The following is a 23998-nucleotide window of genomic DNA, read 5'->3' on the forward strand; positions in this document are numbered from 1 at the left end:
AAAAATATGAATAATGCAATATTTTATTCATTAATAAACTTCTGTTTCTAACCGAGTAATTTTTTAAAAAAACAAATTTTTATGTTATTCACTCGCCGATGAAACGTAGATAATTCTTATGGTGCGATCCAAATTCAGACTGTTATTGTTTATTTTATTACGTTTAAATAATAAATAAGAATCATATTTATTCAAACACACTTATACATATTTGAGATTTTATTTCCTTACATCATTAGCTTGTATTATGTTAATTATGTAATTTTTTAAACTTTTTTATACTCAATTTATTTGTAATGTATCTTAATTTCTATTCTGCTTTTGAAAATCATATTATTGTTTTAAAATATAAATGAGCGATGTACGGAATTGGAAAAATGACGATGAAAGTAGGAAAGTTGGCGGCCTCCGTGGTGTAGTGGTCAAGACGCTTGACTCACGCACGGAAGGTTCCGGGTTCGATTCCTGGTGAGAACACAAAAATTAAAATGTGATTTTTCTCAAGCCTGGGTGCTCTGTGATGTAATTCACCACTGTAATTAGGCCTCCTGGCCTGTTGTGGTGCAAAAAAAAAAGTAAAGTAAGATCCCTTGGGCGAATGTGTGGTAAAACGATGTATGATAGGTGCACAAATGTCGAAATCCGTGAACTGTGTAAGTCTGAGATATGCATTATAGACAGAATCAAGAAAGGGGTGCTGCGTTGGTTTGGACATGTAGAGCGAATGGACAATGAAAGAACGGCTAAAAGGATCTACGATGCGAATGTGGATGGATGCAGAAAACAAGGAAGGCCGAGAAAGACATGACACGATCAAGTCCAAGTCCATCAAATACTTGAAGATGGACATGTCAGTAGTAGGAATAATCGGCGTGCGTGCATGAGAAGATGTATGAATGTAGAGGAAGCAAGGTCAGTATGCAAAGATAGAGTAAGACGTAAAACGCAAAAAAATTTTGGTCCCATGTATATTGACTGTAATAGACACATAAAAAAATGGAAAAAACAAAAGAAAATATCAGAAGGTTAACGATGAGGATATTTTTTTTATATGAAAAAATAGACAGGTACTTAAAAATTTTAAAAATATTTTTTTCAAATGTTGTTTCTACACTGCATTTCAGTTTCAATGTTCTATATTTATGCAATAGTCCCTGGACCGGTGCCTGAATCGCAAAATTAAATAAGTAATAATCTAGCCCCTAATCTAATAATAATCATAAATTATTAATGCTTTGCTCTATGCACTATTAGATAGATAACTATAAGTTTTTCATACAAGGAAAATAATCATTATAATATGTTGTGTAACGGCAAGAGTTTGTCTAAGAATTAAGATTACCTTCATACATATTTTTATCCCATTTTTCTTCATTTCTTAACCATTACCCAGTCAATTTTCAATAAAATGGTTCAAATAAACAATATTTTCTGCCATACTTAATATGAGAAAATACGATATCACCTAAAAGCGCAAGTAAAATATGCTAAATTATTCCCCCGTATCAAAAGAGGTACAAGTTTTCCTATTTGTTTCTTTAACGCGTTGAAAATAAACGCTCCTTTTTACAGACACTACTCCTGTATCTTTATTCATGAAAATATAGATTGAGTTTAAGCGCTCGTCCAGAAGCTACGAGCCCAGCACATAAAACTGGAGGCATGTCGCAAAAACCTCATACTCAGCGTACAACGTAGTAAATGTTAAAGAGCATATTGAATCGACATTTTTGCGTGTATTTTAGGTAGTGATTAAGCTCGCTCGGGATGAGGAAAATATCTCCTCGCTTGTATGTCGTCCTGGCAATTTTCCGTTCAGTTCTACTGTGTCCGTCGTAGAGTGCGCACGTGACGATTTAGCGCGCAAATTTGACATTACTTAAATTTTCCCGCGAGTTTGAAAATCGCACTGAATTCTTAATACAGAACTCGCGCTGTGAATGATAGTGTCATAATATTGTTGAAAACTGGTATGGGTACTTTTTTATATTTATACTTTCAAAATAAACTTTACAGGATTTCCCCTACGTATTTTGAAAAATTTATCAATTTACTTATACAACACAGGTAGGTAAGTTTAACGTAATAAAAAACATTCATTTTATAATTCTTTTAATCATTTTAACTTTTTAATAAATTAAAAAAACAAAAACAAAATAATAAAATACTTAGTAACAATTACATATATTTTTTTGTTTTAATGAAAAAAAATATAAGCGTTCTTGTAATTTAACTAAATATTTAAATGTTGGGAGCCAGTTTCATCGAGTTGTAACTTACTCACTATTAGAAAATGTAAATCGAGTTTGGGTAGAGTAGGGTTTGAACTTCGGACATTTGATCCGTGAGTCTGCAACACTAGCCACGGGACCACAACCCGATTATATAACTACGCATTTATTTATTTATTTTTTATTTATTAACGTTTCAATACATTATGTTTTATCATGAAATTTCATCAAGTATGCATCAAACAAATCAACGCTAAAAAAATCCATATTTTATTTAGGTACCCATACATTAGAAACATAATATAAATATTTATAATGGAACTAATTGATTCAAAAACTTATTTTCCAAATAATAATAATTTTCTCGGAAAGGAAAACAAAAAGCGAGTACTCAAGAATAAATAAAACACAATAATCTTTCAAAACAATAAAACAATAGTTGTTTTACCAAATCAATGTCAACAATTCTTGTGCTGGGGGGGGGGGGCTCTCACTGAATTATCAATATGTTAGATACTTATCGAATAATGAGGAAGTTCAGTACGTATTTATTTATTTATTATTATTTGTCAATAGACTAAAACTAAGCCAAAAAAAAAAACATTTATTTTTATGGTATCGTATTACCAGCGCTCCGACTTTTTTAAGATTTGTAATTTTTTTATTACTTCGCGCATGACGTAAGTAGTTCTCTTTGGTGAATTGTCCTGATTGGTAGGTTGGCTTCTCTAAAACCGGAAATCTATCACAACACTCTATCACTAGTCAATTTAGAAGAACCGAAAACTTCATTTAAAGTAGTTTATTTTTATCAAAATCATTTTTTTCATGCATTTTAAAGAAACTTCACCGAGATCCATACATTATGTAAGGCTGAGATAGATTATTGACAAAATCAAAAAGGAGTTCTGCGTTGGTTTGGACATGTAGAGCAAATGGACAGCGAAAGAACGGATAAAAAGTTTTTTGTTTTTTTTTTTTTTAAGAAAAAGGAAATCTTTGCGTTTCTATGATTTTTTTTTTTTTTTATTGAATATTTTTTTTTTTACAAAATACATTTTTGAAATACAAAATAGGTAAACATACAGAACATCTTATATATAACGTTTCTACCTCTCTAATAAAGTAGATACTTGTGTTTAGAGAGGGAGTTCGTTTCACATTTTTTTTATTTTTTTTTATAAACAAAGTAAATTAAAACAAAGTAAATTGAAATTAAAATTAAAAATAAACAAGGTAAATTAAAAATTAAAAATAAACATTCTTTGGTATGGAGTTTAGGAAGGGGTGAGTCTATTTTAAATTTTGAGGACATTTTTAACGAGTTGTAAATAACCTACTATTCGAAAACGGGAATCAAGTTGGGGAGAGTGGGTTTCGAACCTCGGACCTCTGAGTCCGCAACTCTTGCCACGGGACCACAAACCGATTACGATGCGAAAGTTGATAGATACAGAGATCGAGGAATACTGAGAAATACATATATGGCCAAATCCAACAAATACTTGGAAATAGACATGTCAAAATCGGAGCAATCGGCGCGCGTCCATAATGTGTATGAGTATAGAGGAAGCGAGGTCTGTATACAAAGACAGAGTGATATGGCATCATATCTTCTATGCCTACCCCTACGGGGAAACGGCGTGATGGTTTGTAGTGGTTTTAGAATGCAAAATGTCATAGTACCTGAACTGGCGTCTAAAGTGTAAGACTGACTTCTTCCCTTTTTATAACAAAAAAAATACAAATTATCAAGATACATTACTATTAATACTTTTTGTAATATGTATGTATTTGCACGAATAAAAAAAATTAAAAAAGAAATATATATACACACATCGGCTTTGATAGCTGATTATATAAACTTAAAATATTGTTATATAACTGTACCATCAAATAACTGGTTTAAGAAGTAGTATAATATAAAATTTAATTAAATCAACAGTAAAAAGACTTCCTCCTAACACACAAAAACCGTTTGAAGACTGAGGGTCCTCATATCGGTTCCGTTAGATTTTTAAAAACTTAATATCAATATCCATTTCTTAAACAGTCATTTGATTGTAATTTCATTTAAGTCTACTGCTTTCATCGTATCTTCCACTTAAATTATTTATTAATTAAATTTTTATTTAAAAAACCATATAAAATGACAGTTATTATCTAATAAAGCTTACAGATCGCTAGCTCTGCAAATGCCTAGACAATATTCCATTTTAAAAAAATGTTCTTCATCTCTGTTGTTATATATTCATACTAATAACTCCCAAAGGGGTTGACTCTAGTCCTTATCTACAAAGGTTTGGACAGGCTCCAAATATTGTTGTTGAATTTAATATTTTCGATTCAGATGTAATTCAGTACCTGAGACGGAAATCTGGAGAATGACTAAGCGCAGAATGTCTTCAGTCAACGGTGAAACATCCTGCTGGACAAATGATCTGGGGAGGGTTTTGTTTTTATGGAGTGAGACATTTAGCATGAAAGGAATTATAAATGCTTATGTTTAAAAATAAAATTTGGATCACTTTTTTTTAGAACATAAAATAACAATTATAAAAAATATATACTACGACGCAACGTTTGCCAAGTCGAAATATGTACTCATATATATTACGTATGTGCATATATTAACGAAAATGTTCGGCTCATATCAAACATTACTTCGAAATAAAAAATAAAGAAAAGGGATATGTTCACAAAAAGTCGTAATAAAGGATCTCTTCCGTCGATCCTGTTCTCGTCACAACTCTTCTGATACCTCACAACGATGAGAATAATGTCGAATAATAAATCATAATAAAATATCCTTGGGGAGAGGCTTTCCGAAAGAAAACGGGTACAAACATCCCCTATTTTAAGTCAGAAAGTTTTGTTTTCCATATAGAAACAATAATCGGGGGTCCACGTGACAAACAGCCCAAGTTTTAAAGTTTCCCTTAAAATGCCATCCGGAGGAACCCCGTAATGTCTCGTCAAACTACCCCGATTACCAAGGGTGGATACGAACATTTTGCGGAGAAAAAAACACTTTCCAAAACATTTTTTAGCATGATAAAAATGAAATATTTTCTCTTTTTGGCGTCACGAAAATGAGAGGAAAATGTAATTCATATATTAGCCAATTTTTCAACACAAAAATACTTGGTATCAAGGCAGTATTCGTAAAATAAATATTTGAAATTTATGGATACGTAGAGAATGTATTTAAAAAAAAAACAGTTTAATTATGTATGTCCTATATGAACATGTAAATATATTATTCTTTTCATAAGTGTGGCTCTGACGTTTTGCGGGGATTACGGATGTTTAAATATTTAACCAAAAAAATAACTTCGCTAAAATTTTTATGTATTCGTATATTGAGTGTTAATATGAGCTGGGTCCGTTTTATTCCAAATTAAAAAATGTACACTAAAAGTTTTTTATAAATGTTTGAAGTCATTTGAAAAAAACATTTCTGCTCTACAAGATATTGTATTTGCTTTAACGTTAAATCTATTATTTTATTTGATTACAAGCCTTCAAAACGGAATGTCAAGTAGACGAAAATGAGTATTTTGGTAACCTTTTCCTGTTCGTGTTTAATTATGGGAATAAAGTGCAGAGTACTGTGAAGATGCAATGAATTATTGACCAAAAAATAATGAAAGAGAATACATTATTAACCAATTTGTTGCAATTATTTTTTTGGTGTGTCCTTTATTTGGGAAAAACGGACACAACTTATCTTAACACTACATTCACAGAGTCCGACCGAAACAAGATTTTCAGCAGAAGCCAAAACCAAATTTCGACTTCTGTTTTAATTTCGGCCGAAACCGATAATTATCAAAATAATTTTAATTTCACTTTAAACGCCCAAAAGTTATTTTTTTATTGTTAAACTTTACGAGTTCATTAAAATAAGTATTAAATAAAGTACACGATTAAATAAAAGACATACTTAACATATTACAACAGAGATGAAGAACATTTAAGAAAAGGCAATATAGAAGTCTAGGCATCTACAGGGCTTATGACCTGTCAATGGCTGGTTTAAGTGGCCCCTTTACACACTGTGTAACATTCACCATTCTGCCTATATTTAAACATAAATATTCCTTCAATTCGTTCATCTGTTGATGTTTGAGAAGTTAAAGAGCTGAAACCTTTATTTATGCGGGTGAGATTCATCTAATTGAATTATTTCACCTGCATACTAGGCAACGCCTGAAAATATTATTTTCTCAATTTCTATACTTCTTCATGGACCAGGTAATTTATCAACAATATTTTGAGTTTGTCCGAATTTTTGTAGACAAGGACTGGATTCAACTCCCTGGGGAGCTGTTTATATTAACATATTACAACAGAGATGCAGACTATTTAAGAACAGGTAATATAGAAGTCTAGGCATCTACAGGGCTTATGACCTGTCAATGGCTGGTTTAAGTGGCCCCTTTACACACTGTGTAACATTCACCATTCTGCCTATATTTGAACATCTATATTCCTTCAATTCTTTCATCTGTTGATGTTCATCTGTTGAAATAATTCAATTATATGAATCTCACCTGCATAAATAAAGGTTTTAGCTCTTTAACTTCACAAACATCAACAGATGAAAGAATTGAAGGAATATAGATGTTCAAATATCGGCAGAATGGTGAATGTTACACAGTGTGTAAAGTGGCCACTTAAACCAGCCATTGACAGGTCATAAGCCCTGTAGATGCCTAGACTTCTATATTACCTTCTCTAAAATGTTCTTCATCTCTGCTGTAGTATGTTAATATAAACAGCTCCCCAGGGAGTTGAATCCAGTCCTTGTCTACAAAAATTTGGACAAACTCAAAATATTGTTAAAAGACATAAATTGAATAAGTAATTATTTTTTATTTTATTTTATTTATTGGGGATATCAACAGTAATACATGTAACAAAAATACAACAAATAAAATATACAGAGAATAAAACCAATGACAGATATCCACAGAAATACATTAAATGCACGTACAATACATACTAGTGTGTTTGTGTGAGTGTAAGTAAGTGAGAGGGTGGGTGTTATATTGGAATGAGGGTGGACATGTGTGTAAATATTGCACAAGTGTCAAGTGTCGAAAATATAAATATATTTAAAATATTAAGAACTAGAGATAAAATATAATAAAATAAAATAAAATAAGATAAAATAAGACTTTATTATTGAAACTAAGTATAAGACAAAAAAGTTTTAAGACGCGCATTTTAAATGTTATTTTTTTTACAATCAAATGGATCAATAAGGGGAAAGTTCAAATTAAATTCACTAACAAAACAGATAAGTGGAGAGTTCTGGGGATAGTTCGTACGAACTGCTGGCAGATGAAATAGAGAGCTCTAATTAAGTTTATTTTTAGCGCTTTTTGGTTCGTTGTTACATAATACATATAACTTATATGCAACAATTCTTCAATGTACGCTATAGAAACTTAAATGTGTTAACTGTTAAGGAATAACAAAAATATAAATACAAAAAATCTTGGTACTACTAGCTGCAGTCAACAAATCATAATATCAGTTTAGTTTTTATTTTTTGTTAGACAATAGCCATACCAATACCTATTTATTTGAATGGAGAACAATTCAATATCTCTAATTGTGCTTATTTTCCACCCGACTACAGCCGAAAGCAATCCGACACATCCCGACCGCAGGTTTCGGCTGAGCCGAAGTTTGGGTCAATTTTTTAACCGAAACCGCAGCCGAAACTCTTTTTACTGGCCAAAACTGGCCAAAACCGAAACCATATATTGAAACCTGCACTTTTATTGCTTTACGTAGAGGTTTTTTTCGAATTTATCGCGGTTAATTTATATCGCAATTAAAAATTTTAAAAAAAATAAGATTATTAATAAACGGGACATGGCAAGAACTATATTAATTACAAATTCAAATGATCACTTTGTATTTGATTCACCATTCTGCTTTTGTTATCTAAATTGTTAAATTATTATTTTTTCATTAAGTTTTTGTATTTTTGATAACTTCTTAGTATACAATCTAGTACTTTTAATCACAGTAAAGCTAAATAATGCAATCTAATAAGGAAGTTGTAAAGTTAAAATATAAAATATGCGTATGTAAATATCTTATTTTACTCCCAAATGAAAATGTTTTCTGGCGGAGAAAGCTTTTACTAAATAAGCATCCCCTGCGTACAGAAGCTCCGTACATCACAAGGCAAATAAAAAGCTTGTTAAGAGCTTTTTGTACTGCTATCTACAGATGTGAATGAATGTACCGCAGAACTACCATTGTTTACTTATGGAGAAAAAAGGCTATTAAGCTTGGTTTCCGCTTTAAGAATCCTAAATATATCCAATTCGCATAAATCTTGTTTTTTTACTGTTCTCATAAACGTTATTTGACGAAAGATATAATTTCCATAAGTTAAATAATCTGAAATATTTTTAAATCTCAATAATTAATTTGATTCCGACCCTACTTCCGATGTTGTAGAACCTACTAACGAAACAGCATTATAACTTGTGACCTGTCATCAGCTGATTTCGGTAATCACTTTACCTAATGTGTTGCGTTTACCATTCTGCCATATTTTAGATTTGTCTGTTTGTAAAAATAAATAATAATATTATTCATATTTTACGTATTACTTATGCTTATGACATATGCTTATGATATATCATTGGCTGATTTAAGTGGCCACTTTACACAGTGTGTAACATAAACCAATCTGCCTATGTTTAAGCCTCCACATTTTCTCATCTCTTCCATCTGTTGACTTTTGTGAAAAGAGCTGAAACCTTTACACATACACACTTAAACCAGGCAATAACAGCTTATGAACCCTGTAAATGCCTAAACTTCCTTCTCTGTTGCAATATTTTTTCTCTAAACGTTTAAAAACATGGCTACCCAGAAGCCAGAAATCTAACACAACACATAACGACGCTACAATTTATTGGTTATTGTTTACCTGAACCTATGAATTTCCCATAGAACTGAACTTCATTACATTTTCTTCTTTTAATTTTATTATGCAAACAAGATTTATGTTTTAATATACAATCGTCTGTTGATACACTTTAAAGCCATTAAAATAATAAAGAGCAGCTCCATACTCATTAGTTTAGAAAAGTGATGACGAACCTTTTTGAGAAGCGCGTCAAATTTTGATCATTATTTTTTTAGCATTAGCTCGTGGGTCAATAAGTCAGTTGCGTTACTTGGAAAAGAGGATGAAGGATAGTTAAAAGCTCCTTTTTTTGGGTTCTCACTTTTAAAATCATTTAAAAAGTTCAAGTTTCCTTTTTGTTTTTTTTTATTTATTTTATTTTATTTTAACCAATCGAAAGGTTATTAGATAAACCCTAATGGATATGTATATAAACAAGTACTTAAAAATTTCATTAAATTAAGATATAAAAAGCAGATTAAAACATAAGTTACATATAATATAAGAACACAACACAAAGAAAACAACATAATATAAGAAAAAAAAAATTCAAATAAATAATTATTACATCAGAGTGACAAGAGACAAAACATTATTACCCTGTCGATAAGTTTCATCTTTCGAAAAGTAAGCTAATGAGGAACTACAGCCCTACGGGAAATTTGGTACAGTAAATGTTTTCTTGCGCGCGGTAAAAATTGGAGCATTAAATTGGGCTGCAAAGTTTCTTGAAAATGTTTGAAAAAAAGAATAAAAACGAACTATTTTGAACGACGTCACTAGTCCATATGAATCAACCAATGATAAAAGAGTTATGGAAGATTTTCGGTATGCTCACCGTCAACGGACTAATGGACAGAACTGATCGATAATAAGCGGAAGAGAACCTCTGACGTCACACGCCGAGTTGTTTCAGAAATACAAAACTTCAAAAAAATATAGCGCTGATAATACGATATTTTTATATATTTTTTTTTTTAATGGCTTAGTTTAATAGTCTATCGACAAATAATAAAAAAACAACGTTTTCATTATTTCTCTTTTGAATAACTCTCTTTGCTGAAGGAATACATCAACCGAGCTATCTTTGGAAACTTTGGCATTGGTGAAAAGAAGCAAGTCTTGATTCTGTGATTTCCCACAGCAAATAAAGTGTTAGTACGCAAGTAACATTACTTTTGCATGTGAAGAGCAAAAAATAAGCTGAGCTGGTGCATGTGAGCGCGTCAAGTTTATGTATATTTCGCAGAATAGTTAATCGTCCTCTCAACAGAGCGGCTAGGCTGTTCATTAAATGCTGATATTCAACGCAATGCCTAGGCCGTTCGTTGAATGTACGTTTTACGAAAGGGTTGAACGTCGCTTAAGCTAGGGTTTCCTAGGACAGCGGTGCCCGTATTTTAACGGCCGTAGTGAACATTGATGCGGTTGACAGCTGTCGTAACGGTGACTAGAGAGTGGTTTCCTATAAAAATGGTGTTGATAACACCGTTAAAAAATAAAACCACTCTCTAGTCACCACTACGACGGCTGTCCACCACATCACCGTTCACTACGGCCGTTAAGATACGGGCACCGCTGTCCTAGGAAACCCTAGCTTTATCCTCTAACTTTAAAATAACAATAATAGTTGTTTTAATTTTTAATATATTTTGTTATGTGAAGATAGGTTAGGTGAGGATAGATTGAGTTAAGTTTAATAATAAAGTAATTTGTTTTTTCACTTAACTTAATTCTTAATTTAACTGAATAATTCATTATTCTCTTAATTCAATAAGTTAAGAAAATAAAATATGTTTTTTATTGGCAAACTTAACCCGACCTATCCTAACCTAACCGGCGGCTTTTGGTTCGACCGTTTCCAAAGGGCTTGCTTTCAACCAACACGTTGAACGATGAGTTATCTTAATTCATTCAGTTGAATGCCGGCATTTAATGAACAGCCTAGCGGCTCAGTTGAGTGGCAACACGACGCTTTACAGTCATGTACGTCATACACAGGTGCAGAGAAACGATAGACAATCAACAAGCCAATGTTCACAAAGAGATATTTTTTTTATAAATTCGACATTTTAGATATTATATACCGTAATTTATTTTAAAAATATTTTTGATTTTCAGTTCTTTATTTTATGATATAAAAAATAAGTTTATAAAAATCAACGTGTAAGTCATTTAAAAAGTCTGCGTCGTTCAGTGTCTGACCCGCGGGTCATAGATTCGCCATCACTGGTCTAGGAGGGTGTTACCGTTAGTTTCATCCAACACTGTTAAATTGGTTCTCAAAGGAAGTTAACTAGACGAACAAAACATAATGCACAAGTAATTTCAATCTAAAATGAAATGAAAGGTGAAAAAAGCGATAATATTATATACTCGGATAAATAAAATAGTATCGATGGATCAAAGAGTATCGCCAGTGAAAAATAAAGGTGTTAGACTGAAATAATAGAATATTACGCGCAAAAGTCAATTTTCAATACAATATATTAAAACAGAAACAAGGAACATTTTTAAGAAAGGGAATTTATTTAACGATGTTTTTAGTATGTCTAATTATTTGTAGACATGCTGAATTTCACTCCTTAGTAGGGTTACCATATCGTAGAACAACGACGGATGTGCGAAAAATGCGACATAACCTTTTTGTATATTTGATATCAAAAAAGTTAAACAAAGACTTTTTTTTCCCGGTTTGAAAAAATACATTTATTATTGTACAATTGTAGTCTGCATTACCTTTCGGGCTATTTAACCCATCAAGTAATGCAGACTGCAAACATAAGTTAGAAATTAATGAATAGAAAGCAGATAACTGCTAAACTGCCGATATGTACAGAAAAATATATCCATATTATTTATTTATTATTTGACGGACTTATGCAGTTCATTCTAACGATGGTAAATACAATATCTCATAATAAATACAGGCACTAATAAAATAAAATTAAAGCCAAGACAAAAAAAAATTACTACCTCAAGACAAGATCCGGTCTATCTTAGTGATTTTTCAAATCTTTAAAGACTTACACCAAAAAAGTCCAGATCTTGTCTCGAGTTTACAATACGACACGTTAGGGACATTGGTGCATGCAAGCCATAGTTTGTGCTGTGTTGATCGAGGAACAGCACATTATTATTTCGCAACCGGCGGATTGGAACATTGGATGCCACTTGTTCTAGTAACGATTATCCGCAGAAGCCGTATTTAGCAATCGAATTGCTCTATAAATGGGTGAACTCTGACTTGCATTTGTACGGCTTCTGGGTGTGTCAAACAGTGCATGAGATCTTGCTCTAGTATAATTATAGGGAACACACAAACTGATCTCATTCAGTATATTTGGATTATATATAATTCCAGAAATCAGTTTATAGAAATTTTTCCCAAGAAAAATTTGACGACGAGATTCGACGGTAATGTAATTCAGCATCTCTGCTAGGAATAATGATTGATACGTATGTTAAAAATGCTTTTTTTCGTAGGACTTTTTCCGTGTACAATACAAAATTTAAAGATTACACAAACATCACTCTGGCAGATTTAAAATTTACACTAAAAATGCATTCTGTAACTTAGTAGACATTATAAGAATAAATATGTACATCTCCCTTCCCCTCCAAAGTGTGTAAAGTGGTAACTTAAACCAGCCATTGACAGGTCATAAGCCCTGTAAATGCCTAGACTTCCATATTCCCTTCTTTAAGGTATTCTCATTCCCTGTTGTAATTTGTTAATATAAAGATATAAATATCGCAAAAATCGCATTTGAACACAATATATTGTATAACTAACATAAACTAAAGTATCAAATGGTATACTTTTGTACATATTAAGTTGTGACTTTCTTCATCTTAAGTTTTGTCTCTGCATACGGGTATAAGTGTCAAAAAAAAATTGAACCGCTCTCACATAAAGTTGAAGAAAATCACATACGTCTTTGTTCGACGGTTCCCGACGATTTACCGGGGGCTTGCCGCATATGACTGGCATTTTAAGGTCTAGACATGCGTGCGGCCGGCATTGCTCTGAGACATGCATTTTAAAATTGGGTATTTTTAAGAATCTACCGCTTTTTACCTAAGACCCTTGACGCTTTAAAACCTGTACAGGCATCCCTTCATTTCAAAATGGTAACCCTACTCCCGAGGGAGTTATTGAGATATACATTTATGGTATTTAGATTAATTTAGAAAAAGATCTTAATTTGTCTTCCTGTTCAGAATGATAAATGTTACACGGCGTGTAAAGTCGCTACTCAAACCGGCCAATGACAGGTCGTAAGCCCTGTAAATGCCTAGAATTCCATATTCTTCCTTCAAATATGTTTTCCCTGTCTGTTGCAATAAATTTAGATCTTAACAACTCCTTAACAATCTTAGCAAAATCTAAGATCTTAACAAAAGTAATGAAATCCACAATACTACCACAACAATAAAGGTTTCAGCTCTAACTTCACAAAAGTCAACATATGGAAGAGTTGAGGAAATACGGGTGTTGAAAAGACGTAATTGTGAATGTTACACAGTGTGAAAAGTGGTCACTTAAACACTTTTCTCTTTATTCCTTTTCCCCATTGAGTAATAGTATTGATTTAAGTAAAGTTATTTCTATTTTTTACATTTAGATTTTTTTCTTTTAAATACGTTTCTTAACTTAAATTATATAAATAAAACAATTTTATTGGTTAGTTGAAAGAAATTGATCAACAATTTAAGCCCGTCAATGTACAATTTTCGTTATGTACAAAAAGTTTTAAAAAAAATTAAACCAGCTAATGACAGGTCATATCATTACATCACCCCTGTAAATGCCTAGACTTCAACAATAAATTTACGTTATTTATTTATTTTATTTTATTTATTGAGGATATCAACAGGAGATAAAACAGGTGAAAAATATAATAAACAAAATATTTAAAAAAGTTAAACTAATGTCAGATATCCACAGAAATACATGAAATATAAATCAATTATGATGTTTCTTTGTGTGTATGAATATGTGTTAGAGATTGAGGGGTGGGTGACAGAGGGTGAGTTTGTGTGTGAGTGAGAGTGGCTGTTATAAGTATAAGGGTGTATAGTTGTAAATGTGCCTGCGTGTATATTAATGCACAAGTGTCAAAAATATAAACAATATCATTTCATAAATATGAAGTTAAGAATCTAATAAGCATGAGAACAAAAGTAAGGAATATAAGAAAAACTAGGATAGATAGGAAAATAAGGAAGATCTAAAACTATCTGAACTCACATTACATTATAGGTACCCACAAAAATTAAACAATATTTCAGGCATGTCTAAATTCTTGTAGACAAACACTAAAAGTTTTTGCGATTTTACAAAACATATGATATTTGTGTATAACATTATTAACTCTTAAAAGACTGTGGTAAATAATCCCTTTGCGCGCGGTGATGTAACATCGTGTTACCACTAGTAAAAGACGGAATGTTCTAAAGTTCAGACATTTGAAAAAATGAAAAACATGGAGACTACTGTTTAATAATGCTTTTTCCATAATTTATGGGAATAAACATATAATTTAGCCCTGTTATGGCAAAATAAATTAAAAATCACAAATACGCCGCTCATGTTACGCGCGTGCGTCCCCCATCATCAACCGACTGAAGACTAAATCTGTTTTAGACGACATCCACCGCAGAATAGCGTCTCTGTCTTCCTTGTTATGACTTTTATCTTCGTGCTCTGTCTTGTATAAGGCATCTGTATATATGTGTTGCTGAATTAGCGGACATTCATTCTTCGCGTGGCAAGGATAAATATTTTTTGTATTTACGTATAGCGTAGTTATGCAAATTTTACTTTCTAAATCGGGTGTGAAAATGTCCATTTGAAGATTATATAAAAAAAAAGAATTCATTATTTTAAAAAATAAGAGAGATATATCAAGTCTTGTGTCCTGTGTCGACTAGTGTGACATCACAGCCACACAAGAGTTAATTCTAAAAAAACACAGAATTTTGGCAACAAAAAAAAATCAAAGCCAACGCGAACATGATCACAATACCAGATAAAAGGTAAAAATCAGACTTCCATTTAGAAAAAAGGTGAAGTCACAAAATTAATTTTATGTAAGACCGTAAAAAAACATTATACGAGAAAAAAACACTTATGAACAAAAAAAATATCAAAATTCAAACTGGAGGTGAGTAATATGTGTTAGACAATTTTTAAATAAAACATATGTACATTAAAATAAATATAAAATAACTTTGTTTTTAACCACTTTTTTTGTACCCGATTAAAAACAAAGTCGTTCATATTTATTTTATTATAATGAATATGCACAAAGTTAGTGCATCAAATATACATTTTATCTATGTATATTGTTTTTATTAGAGCACACATAAGAATATGATTATGTGTGCCCTATGTCAAAATTTAAAAATAAAAAAATAAATCCGTATTTGAATTATTGTACACTGTTGCAGAGTTTGTGCATTAAATATTAATTTTATAAGCGGAATTATGTATGTCGAACCAGCCAATGACAGTTTAAAACCCTTACCTAGACTACCAAATTCTCTATTTCTGTTTAAATATCAAGTAAAATACCTCTGAAATAAATAAATAAATAAGACGTACATATGTTGACAAGTTACTACGCAGTTGTAGGAGACATCATTGATCAAAGTATAACACTTGTTTATCATTCTCAATTATTGTTAGGTATATTAAACCTCTCCCACTTGTCAAGACAATAATATCAACGTACGCCATGGGGTCCGTAATACCAAATACCGAGTCGAGTGTCAAGCAGTGATATCATTTGTATTAAATCATACAATCATAACTATTCAAGATCATCCCGGTCATAATATTCTTCAATTTAGGTAGCTGACACTTTTCGGGTTTTAATAAAGCAAATCTGAATATTTATGTGACTTTAAAAGACATTGAAATGTCCGTAGAGACAGAAATTATTTATTAAAGAAGCTTTCAGCAAAAGTTTTGAGCAGTATTTGAGCTGAAGGAATGAAAAAATTAATAAATCATAATCAACGTCTAGATTATTCTCTGAAACAACTCTTTTACAGTTTTTTAAAAAACATTAAAACAATTTTCTTTTGGTAAATAAAATATATGGAATATAGTGTCAAATCAGACAAAAATAATAATAGAAATTTCGCCAAAAATGTAAATCCTTTGATCCAATATTTTTGTATAATGTGGGCCTTATCTTGTAAAACTAATATAAGAACACATAATTATATGTAAAAAAATAATAAACAGTGAAATCGATAAAAAAGTTGTGTCTAAACTCTTTAAAAACAAGGGTGCCTGTCCATAAACGCTAGCTAATCTAATAGCTTAAAATTGTGACAATATATCGGACAGACAGTACTTTGAGAAAGTGTGTTTACAATTTACAAGACGAGACTTGTAGAGGTTAATTGCGGTTTGCCGGTAGCGAAGTTTAGTAATAAATGCGGTCAAGGGACGGTAAATTTTACAATTTTGTATTTTTTTAAATAAAACCGTAAATAACATAAAAAAATAAAAAATAACAGAATTGCTTATAATGTAATAAGGCAAGGTATAAAATATTTATATTACTGTAGGATTTTGTTAGTTGTAGGTAGGAGACCTCCTACGCTAGTTGGAGACGACAAAGAAACGATGTTGATGTTGAATAAAATGTAGAAATTGGTTATGAAGTGCGAGAGTAAAGGCGATAGCTAAATGGAACTGCATTATGTTACCACGCCCTGTAATCCATTTTAGGTCGTATTCTTTTGTTTTGGACGTCTCTATGGCGGGGATGAAGTTGGTAGATCTAGAACGTTGCACTAGATTTAAATTACGATTTTGTTATTAAGAGTAAACGTTCTGTGAGTAAAAAGGATTTCTACAAGTATTGTGTTAAACAGAAAATGCTAAGTTGCCTTCTTCGGTCAACACTCGAGATTTCTGGTAAAAAAATAATGTGTGTCATTGATTTATGAACGTTGTATCCACATTATCTTCAGTTTTATATCCATTTACTGTCATTTTCTTGAGATTTTCTTAATATGTTGTATGTTTATACTATTTAGTTTTATTTACAAAATAGTATTTAGAAATTGTATCTTGTACCTAAACCTACCACTGAAAAAAAACGGTTGACAAGACGATCTCGCTGTTTATCGGGTTTTTCTTTTTATTTATTTTGTATATTTTTGTTTGCTATATTTATAAGTAAGAAAAAATATTATTTTTGGTTTTAAAGTTTCTGTATCTATCTATCCATTACTGTTTGTGAACTCATTTTACGTGGGTAAGGTTTGTTCGCTTTACAAGTCTAAACCACATTAAAAGTCGTTTCTCATCTGTTTTGTTTTACCCATGTGAGTTTTGCGTTATTTTCTAAAGTCTTTATCCGACTCACTCATTCGAAAAGGTCTCAATTAGGTCTCAATCTCAAATTGAAAAGGTCGCATTTAAACGGCATTTATGTGTGTGAAATACTAAATGTTTTATAAATACGTTGAATCAAATTTACTTGTATATATTTAATTGACTATAAAGATAACATAATATGTATTTATAATTTGAACCTGCTATAAAAACAATCTATTTATGATATGGCATTGGCTTCTGACAATATTTTAATAACAACTTCCGGAAATTCTCCTTCAGGAAAATAAATTATTCGTAAGATATTTTAAACAGAAGTTTCAATTACTGGATAAATCATATTGATTGCGTGATACTGATCTGATGTTTTTTCGATTGAATAACGTTTAGCCGGTAAAAAAATCTGTAGAATCTCACTAACATCAAAAATTATTTCAGCTCTTTCCAACAAGAATCTAAAACGGATTGAAAAAAAAAACATTATTAATTACATAAAAAGATACATTTTTTTTATTACAATCTACTTTTTTATAAAAATTTTGTTTATTTGAAAAATGTAACTTTTTAAAAAAGATACTAGCTCTCAAAATGTAACTTTTTGAATAAGAGACTAGCTCTTGTGCTTGTATATTGACTTACATTGTTATAGTTATTTGAAGTTATATAGTTTCAAATATACAAGAAAAAATATACGAAATGAAGAAAAAAAAATTAAATAAAAATACTGAATTATAATGGGAATGCTGTTTTTACTCGGGTTCGAAAAAATCCTTTAAATTTACTTTGAATTTATTTAGTGAATTATTGGATTGCATTTCATTGGAGAGATCATTATATTTTTTTATTCCTTTATAAACAAAACTATTTTGACAATGACTTATTTGACCAAGATTAATTATATATTATTTTGGTATCTGACTTATTCATCTCAAATTCGTTTATTTTTTCTTATTAAATTTGTATAATAGACATAATTAAAGACATATTTATATAAAAGCATAAAATATATTGGATTGTATGCTTGTCCAAAAACATATAATGAGCTAGAAAATATCTTAAATATATTGTATTCTGTTTAAGATTCAAAATCTTGAAATGTCATATTCAAAATCTTAAATTTATTATTTAATACGCCTGAACTACAGAGCTCTATAAACTTAATTTTTTCAACAAGAAACCAAAGACAAAATTTACTTTTTCATACTGAAAACCATAGAACTAAGATTTTCATTCCGCCCGCCCCGCCCCGCCTACAACAATTCTTGGGTCTGCTAACAAATATCCTAGTCTTGATTTATTTAATAACAAGTTCATGCGATCACTGAATTAAATTCAACTGTAAACACCTCTCTCCCTCTTCCATTCCCATCAAGTCCAATTTTGTTCCCTCTCTTCCTTTACATTATACTTATCACTATATAAAAATATATTGTGTTTTTTTGCAATGTATATAGTTGTTGTAAATGCCCACTGGGCTTATATATAATTGAATGTAAAATATTTATGTCAAAACGAAGGAAAAACGATGAATGTTGCACAGTGTATAAATCACGTCTTAAAGGTTAGATTTTAGAAACATCACTTCGCCTCATTCCAACAGAAGCTATATTACTGATGATTGAACTATTAATTCTGCACGGACAGTGGGTAAATATCTAAGGTGTGGTGATTGAATTTTTTTTAATCCCGTGAGAAATAAACGCAGAAACTTAACTTTAGGTAAAAACACGCGAAAAAGCCTTTTCTGCCATGATCCGTGCGGCTGTTGCAGACATTTTATTAAAAAACTATTTTATAATCCAAGATAAAATAAGCTATATACCTAATACAATAAGTGCATTAAAACTAATTCAAAGTAATTAAATTTTTATTGTAATTCAATAAAACTTAGGGTATATTTCAAAACGCTAGAGTAGTATGTCTCCATAGAATTTATTTAAAAATAAAAACATGCAGTTTGAATGGTAAAAAAATGTAACAATTTGTCACAACCTAAAATAAACTTCGAGATATAAATCGCAGTAACGCGTTGTGTATGTTTATCGTAAAACACAAAACAAAAAGGTTATTTTTCAATTTTCTACGTGACGTCTTCTGAAGATCGTGTTATTTCTATTCCATTATTCTTTCGGTCTATCAATATATTATTCTGGAGAAAGGAAGTCGATGCCGTCCGTTAGCGACTGAACTATATGGGTACATCGGAAAACTAATTATTTCTTTTGTAAAAAGGGTAATGATAATAATATAATCCGGTGATCAAAAAGATTTAGATGGGAGAACATGGGCAATTACAGTTTTAATTATTTTTATTAGTTGAAATCACAATGTAGGAAACGGTAGGAAAAAATATTATTTCTAATATTAAAAAAAACCTGTATACACATTTTTATTAATGCCCTTTGTTCCGCGGAATGGATATTTTCTTTCTACCATTCGGTAAAATACTATGTAAGGCATTTATTTGTTTGATAAATGTTACAATAAATAGAGAAAAAAAAATTCAAAGAAAATTTGGGAGTCTGGGTATTTGCAGAGCTTGTGACCTATCATTGGCTGGTTTAAATACTTAATTTAATGTTGGTTTGAGCATGCTTGGACATTATTTGTTTAATTTGTCAATTTTTAAAAAATGAAAAAAAGTGCTTAAATACTTGTAGTATCAAAAAACGCAATAATTGATATTTACGTGATGGCTATGCGTTTAAAAAAAATCAAATATGTAGATGTATTTGCGAACAAGGTAAAAAAATCCACATGTTTTAATCCTACATAGTTCTGAGATTCTTATTTCTGTTGATTTTTATGTTTGATCAATTTATAAACAAAAAATATCAGGAAACATTAGTATAATAAATAAAAACGTAATTATATGATAACGTTTTTTTTGGTAATATGTTTATATATATATATGTATATTTTTTTTTTATTTAAAAAAAGGTCATTTCAATTTTAATTTTCAATTTTTTTCAATTTAATTTATTCATATATATGTACATTACAAAAGTGAATTTATTCATACATATAGAAATAATTAAAATAATAAGGTAAAATTAGGTATACTCGTATATAAAAATAACACATAGGTAAACGTAAGTCGGCCTCGTGGTATAATTGTAAGCGCGTTTGCTCATCATGCAAGAGGTCTCGGGTTCGATTCCCGGCATGGATGATATGTAATATTTATTTAAAAGGGTGTTTTTAAAAGGGTGTTTATAAAAAATATTTTCTAGTCCCTGGACTGGTATCTGAAACGTGAGACTGATTATCTCACCTTCATGTAACAAAAATGATCAAGATACGCTGCGATTGGTATGCCAATGCAGTGCCCTATGCACCATTGGGTGCGGAGAGGGAATGATGATGATGATAAATAATATCCAGAGAATAATATATTAAAAAAGTAAGAGAATCTCGTAGCGAAAAACTCCCTCAGAAACGTATAAAATGTAAATGTCCGAAGTAATATTGTTTAGCATAAAGATAGCCCTTCCAACAGGCATAACCATTAGCAGGTTGGTCCTGTATATTGGAATGTTAAACAGTCTATACTGACGCTGACTAAGATAATTATCCGAAATATAAAAGCTAATGCTCCGCATAATTTCAGGGTTGTCAATAATACTGCGCAACAATCTAAAGAAGTGCGTAGTTAAATACACATTTCTTCTGGTCTTCAAACTGCTGTAACCAAGCATACTCTGGAGGAACTGGGATAAAACCATGGATAATATCCGCACTCTCTCATGTAGAGAAACCGAAAAAATTTCTGCTGAACTCTCTCCACCATAAGAGAGTACTTCAACTCACACGGTCCCCAAATCATCTAACCACTCTCGAGTTTACTTCGCACTAACGAGTTATAAAGAATTCTCAGTACTTGTGTATTACCAAAAACCCTGGCAGTACACAAGACGAATCCAAACATCTTCAGCAAACTACTACAAACTGTTTCGATCTGATCATGAAATGTCAGGGAACTCACAAAAGTGATGCCTAGATCTTTAATCTTCGATGAATTGCGAAGTTGGAGCATGGTCCAGCGGGTATAATTCCCTTTTTATTGTGTCGGCTCAGCAAAGCAATGCAGGCATAGACGCGAACTTTCTGCTAGCGATCAATCAGCTTACAAGGTACCCACTAATTTACTTTGTCGACTGTATGTAAATGGTTTCAAATTGTTTTGTTACTTACGTTGAAAGTTGCTGCTAGCTAAGTTATAGTTTAAATTGGGTCAGCTTCCACTATTGCTTTCAATTCCACATCTTCAACCTGAGTCTCCAGTCTTCCACGGGGCTTATTGCTGAGGTTGAAATTCCCAGTACAGAAACGATTAAACCAAAAACGTGAAGTGGATTTGTTCACAATGTTTAGCCTGCACAGATCATTGATGTTAAATGCGGTCGGCACTGAGTTAGTACCACGAATTATACCCGTATGCAGAGACGAACCTTAAGGTGAGGAGAGTACATTCTATTGTCTTCATCTGCGAGTTATTCTTTGCATTTGAAATTAGAATGTACTTTCCTTACCTTAAGTTTTGTCTCTGCATACGGGTATTAACCATCATTAAATTCTAGTGACCAACCCAAACAAGATTTTCAGCTGAAATCGAAACCGAAGTTCAGTTTCTGTTCTAGTTTCGGCCGAAACCTAAACTTGTTTAAATATGTTTAAATTCGTTTCAAAACGCCAAAAATTACACGTTTTTATTGTTCAACCTTAGGAGTTCATTAAAATGAGTGTTAAGTAAAATATGCAATATAATAAAAAGCATAAATTTAGTGATTCGTTGTTATGTTATACATATAACTTATATGTAACAGTTTTTCAATATACTACTTTAACTTATTGACGATAAAGTAATTACACAAATATAAATATTAAATATCTTAGAACTCACGAAAACTTAGTCACGAGCCATAAGATGCACCCGAGTACATGTGCCGAACATAATCTGACACACCCTGACCGTAGGTTTCGGCTGAGCCGTACTTTTTTTTCGGCCAAAAAATGCCCGAAGTACGGGCAATTTTTGGCCGAAACCGAAACCGAAACTTCGGTCGGTCACTATTAAATTCAAGAACATTTGAGCAATACTAAAAAAACGGTCATTTTTTTATATGTATTATAAAATGCATACGCCAACAAGTTAGCCGCGTTCGACTTGGCTAATTTGTAAAAACAACAATTTCATGGGTAAGCGCCTAATAATATATTTACAGCAAAAACTTCTAAAGTAATACGCCTGATCAATTAATAAGAACACCAGTGAGCCATGTCAAAATCAATGAAAATATAAATATAATGTCAAGACTCCTTGAAGGACACAACATGACGATGCGGCTAAATTATTTATTAGGTTATATCGATTAAGCACTAATTAATGTTGATTAATTTGAGTTGAATACTGATTTGCACATAGCGCACAATTAAAGAAAATGGGAATTAGGATCGTAAATATTCTAACTTATTTTGTATCCACAAGACCGCAACTATAACTAGAACCATTGTTTGAGTACGGTTAAATCGTTGTAGACAATTTGTACCTTCATAAAAGAATTATTTTCATTACTCTTTCAAAAAACATTAAGATTAAAATATAAGTCACGTTTACGTGGTGATCATTTATACAAAAATACGAGAATAACAAACATACTTTAAGACGTTGATCGTTCGTATGTTAGTATATTTGTAAAAAAAAAAACATTTAAATACATATATGATTTTGAAAATTTAAAAAGAGTAACTGTTCAATATTATACTCGTATATCGCGATTTTAATTTAATTTAATTCCACTACTTTCACTGCCCCGCCCCATTCACTGCGTTTTAGGCAAAACACATGAAGGCTTTGTTGGTTATTGTCATTCATTCTCATGGCCATATTGCAAACACGAATGGTATCGAAAACTGTATTTACTTATATCACAATAGTCTATGTCCATTATAGTAATTTTATAAACTTAATAACGTCTGATTCTTAGAGTAATAACCTAATAGAACCGCCCATACGGAGCAAAATCCTTCTAAGATTATTGACCACGAAGTTAGCTACAGATTACAGCAATACAACGGGCCGTAGGTACTCGGGTTAAGAATTGCGAGCGCTAACCGAAACCGTACATTACACGTTTGTCGTATAACTAAAAACTAAACTAAAACCAAACATTTGGAACGCTTTTGTTCTATGCGATAGAGCTTAACGGCTTCTCTAGAAAATTATTACTCTGAGGTCTGATTAGATTATTATTTTTCAGAGTTAATGTTTATTGTACAACACTTTAAATATAAATTTATACAGTTCTGACAAACCAAAAAACTTTAATCTTATTTTGCAATAAATGTTCGCCGTTCTTTTCGTGCCGTAATCCGGGATATAAACTTCTTGCGGTTAAATACTTGATCCTTATTTCTAATTTTATGTTAGCAGAAGGAATACAGCTTTAGGTGGACAATGGT

The 23998-nt window shown here is 31.4% G+C and overlaps 1 protein-coding gene across 1 annotated transcript in view; it reads left to right on the forward strand.

The window, feature by feature from the left end:
• Positions 1–1810: 1810 nt before the first annotated feature.
• Positions 1811–23998, forward strand: part of LOC148275225 (uncharacterized) — a 116740-nt gene continuing 94552 nt past the window's right edge. The window contains exon 1 of the mRNA XM_088235991.1: positions 1811–1970. The gene's annotated coding sequence lies outside the window, so the exon portion shown is untranslated. The remainder of the gene's footprint in view (positions 1971–23998) is intronic.

This window comes from Micrasema longulum, unplaced genomic scaffold (genome assembly GCF_059751315.1).
Source record: "Micrasema longulum isolate JH-2025_06_02 unplaced genomic scaffold, ASM5975131v1 h1tg001485l, whole genome shotgun sequence".
NCBI lineage: Eukaryota > Metazoa > Arthropoda > Insecta > Trichoptera > Brachycentridae > Micrasema > Micrasema longulum.